The 3,870-nt window shown below is 41.2% G+C and overlaps 2 non-coding genes across 2 annotated transcripts; both read right to left on the bottom strand.

Annotated features, from left to right (window-relative positions):
- Positions 1 to 1,287: 1,287 nt before the first annotated feature.
- LOC114635978 lies at positions 1,288 to 1,364 on the bottom strand. The gene has a single exon (XR_003713559.1). It is a non-coding gene; the product is annotated as a small nucleolar RNA SNORD115 (small nucleolar RNA).
- A 1,834-nt stretch (positions 1,365 to 3,198) lies between these two features.
- On the bottom strand, positions 3,199 to 3,275 carry LOC114635979. Its single transcript, XR_003713560.1, has one exon. It is a non-coding gene; the product is annotated as a small nucleolar RNA SNORD115 (small nucleolar RNA).
- Positions 3,276 to 3,870: the final 595 nt, after the last annotated feature.

Here is a 3,870-nt window from a genome sequence, read left to right on the forward strand (position 1 = left end):
GCTTCAGCACCCCAAATTTTATCAAGGAGATGGTAATGATGCAGTTACATGTAGACTGTAGAGACTCTTTCAAGGTACTTCTGTGTACCACATTCAACTGCATGGGCATTATCATTCCTCTGAAAGGTCTAACCTGAATTTTTAAATTCATTGGGCAACACTGCTTCTTGAACTCTACAGTGAGTTGAAGGCCCATGGAGAGTGAAAAATGTTCTGTCATGGATCCATATTTGGTAAGGAGAAACAGATGGGAATGACACTAAACTGAAAAGAAGACCCTAGTTCATGAGTCCAAACAGAGCAAAGTTGTCAGAAATCCCCGAGGCCTCAGGTTCCTTCAGAAAAATTTTGACAAAAGACAACTTCCAAAGCTGGCATTTTGTTTTTGAAATTAACGAAAGGCAAGTGAAGTGTAGAGAGAGGAGCAACATACTCAGGGAAGGAATTTGGGAAGGATGTGGTTCCATGCCACACAGTAAATATCAACTAAAGCACATGAACAAATTAACTTTGAAATGAGAATAGTTGGAATATTGAGTCAATGTTTGGACAATTGGGAAGACTTCATATATTGTTTGGCAAGGCTGGGGATTTAGAGACTACTTCTTGCAATTTAATCAAGGCTCTGCACCTTGATTGTCCATGGTCATAAGATACAGTGAACTGAGAACTAGCCTGAAATTCTCTTTTGATATCCTGTGACTCTTCACTCTTTGGCCAACCAAGATATAGCCGCCTTGTTCAGGAGAGAGTTATCCTATCTTTTTCCTGAGGAATGCTCATATTGATGTGGGTATGAAATATCGGTGTTCTAAGAAATTCTTTTCCCCTCATAAGATTAGAGGTCAACCTGGAAGAAATTACTGACTTATATTTGACACTTACTTGTCGTGTTTGGTTCTTTGTTCCCTAACCTCAAGCCATAGAGTTTGGCTGTGACTCAGTGGCCAATACTTGAAAGCACAGGCAAATTTTAAGGGAAGACATTAGCCCAGATGATTATGCTTACCAAAGATTTCAGCTTGGCTCCAGGTTGGCTTGCCAGATGCCTGCAAAACACCAAAAACAGACAGGGCCATCAGAAATGGTGGTGACATGCAGACTTAGACAAGATTTGAGTATGCATCTAGTTTACTGTTGGCATCACTCTTGCCAACGAAGGAGCTCAAGGTTTTTGTCTATTTCTGATCAGGGGACAAAGGGCAAGTGTATCTGGGAACTTGAGGCAAGTGCCCTTGGAGGAGTCCAAAGTGTTAAGGGACCTCCTGTAACCCTGTGCTCCTGGCTGGGCCTCAGCGTACACCTGGATGACTATTTTGATGTCATCAGCTCTCTTCATGAAATTGGGTTGTCATCACTGACCCATTTCAAGACAAAATAAAGCAACATTGTTTCTATAGCACACAAACCCAGCTCTTCCCTAGCAGGCTAACACTGTCTGAGAGCTTGAAGTGGGCACATGGAAGAGGAGAATGCTGCAGGGTAGAGATTTCTTCCATTTATGCAAGGGAAACCTTCCTTGAAGGTTTGAAGTAGGTTTTCTCTAAAGGAGGAAAGAGCATGCAATCAAGGCACTAGTATGACATTGCTTACTTAAAAAAATTAGGGTGAGATAAATTGTGTAAGAACTCTCCTGGAATATTGACACTGACCAGACTCCAGAATCAGAGAGTAATGAAAAAGTTCAAGGTCACAGAGGATAGGTCCAAGTGTTTTCCTCAAACTATATCTCTACTCCCTCTGATGAACTATAATGTCCAGCACCCAAAATTTTTCTTGTGTAGGTTACAAAGAAAGTCACTAAAAGCACAAAGTGCTATTGTATTCTAAGTCAGAATTAAATGCTTACTCTAGAACAAAAGCCAGTTCACCTATGAAATTTGCCTCACTTCTGAGGAAATGCTAGCATTCTGCTTCAGCACCCCAAATTTTATCAAGGAGATATTAATGATGTAGTTACTTGTAGACTGTAGAGACTCTTTCAAGGTACTTCTGTGTACCACATTCAACTGCATGGGCATTATCATTCCTCTGCAAGGTCTAACCTGAATTTTTAAATTCATTGGGCAACACTGGTTCTTGAACACTACAGTGAGTTGAAGGCCCATGGAGAGTGAAAAATGTCCTGTCATGGATCCATATTTGGTAAGGAGAAACACATGGGAATGACACTAAACTGAAAAGAAGACACGAGTTCATGAGTCCAAACAGAGCAAAGTTGTCAGAAATCCCCGAGGCCTCAGGTTCCTTCAGAAAAATTTTGACAAAAGACAACTTCCAAGGCTGGCATTTTGTTTTTGAAATTAACGATAGGCAAGTGAAGTGTAGAGAGAGGTGCAACATACTCAGGGAAGGAATTTGGGAAGGATGTGGTTCCATGTCAACACAGTAAATATCAACTAAACACATGAACAAATTAACTTTGAAATGAGAATAGTTGGAATATTGAGTCAATGTTTGGACAATTGGGAAGACTTCATATGTTGTTTGGCTAGGCTGGGGATTTATAGACTACTTCTTGCAATTTAATCAAGGCTCTGCACCTTGATTGTCCATGGTCTTAAGATACAGTGAACTTTGAACTAGCCTGAAATTTTCATTTGATATCCTGTGACTCCTCACTCCTTGGCCAACCAAGATAGACCGCCTTGTTCAGGAGGGAGTTATCCTCTAATTTTCCTGAGGAGTGCTCATATTGATGTGGGTATGAAATATCGGTGTTCTAGGAAATTCTTTTCCCCTCATAAGATTAGAGGTCAACATGGAAGAAATTACTGACTTATATTTGACACTTACTTGTCGTGTTTGCTTCTTTGTTCCCTAACCCCAAGCCATAGAGTTTGGCTGTGACTCAGTGGCCAATACTTGAAAGCACAGGCAAATTATAAGGGAAGACATTAGCCCAGATGATTACGCTTACCAAAGATTTCAGCTTGGCTCCAGGTGGGCTTGCCAGATGCCTGCAAAACACCAAAAACAGACAGGGCCATCAGAAATGGTGGTGACATGCAGACTTAGACAAGATTTGAGTATGCATCTAGTTTACTGTTGGCATCACTCTTGCCAACGAAGGAGCACAAGGTTTTTGTCTATTTCTGATCAGGGGACAAAGGGCAAGTGTATCTGGGAAACTGAGGCAAGTGCCTTTGGAGGAGTCCAAAGTGTTAAGGGACCTCCTGTAACCCTGTGCTCCTGGCTGGGCCTCAGCGTACACCTGGATGACTATTTTGATGTCATCAGCTCTCTTCATGAAATTGGGTGGTCATCATTGACCCATTTCAAGGCACAATAAAGCAACATTGTTTCTATAGCACACAAACCCAGCTCTTACCTAGCAGGCCAACACTGCCTGAGAACTTGAAGTGGGCACATGGAAGAGGAGAATGCTGCAGGGTAGAGCCTTCTTCCATTTATGCAAGTGAAACCTTCATTGAAGGTTTGAAGTAGGTTTTCTCTAAAGGAGGAAAGAGCATGCAATCAAGGCACTAGTATGACATTGCTTACTTAAAAAAATTAGGGTGAGATAAATTGTGTAAGAACTCTCGTGGAATATTGACACTGACCAGACTCCAGAATCAGAGAGTAATGAAAAAGTTCAAGGACACAGAGGATAGGTCCAAGTGTTTTCCTCAAACTGTATCTCTACTCCCTCTGATGAACTATAATGTCCAGCACCCAAAATTTTTCTTGTGTAGGTTACAAAGAATGTCACTAAAAGCACAAAGTGCTATTTTATTCTAAGACAGAATTAATTGCTAATTCGAGAACAAAAGCCAGTTCACCAATGAAATTTGTCTCACTTCTGAGGAAATGCCAGCATTCAGCTTCAGCACCCCAAATTTTATCAAGGAGATGGTAATGATGCAGTTA

This window comes from Grammomys surdaster, unplaced genomic scaffold, assembly GCF_004785775.1.
Source record: "Grammomys surdaster isolate TR1022 unplaced genomic scaffold, NIH_TR_1.0 120639, whole genome shotgun sequence".
Taxonomy (NCBI): domain Eukaryota; kingdom Metazoa; phylum Chordata; class Mammalia; order Rodentia; family Muridae; genus Grammomys; species Grammomys surdaster.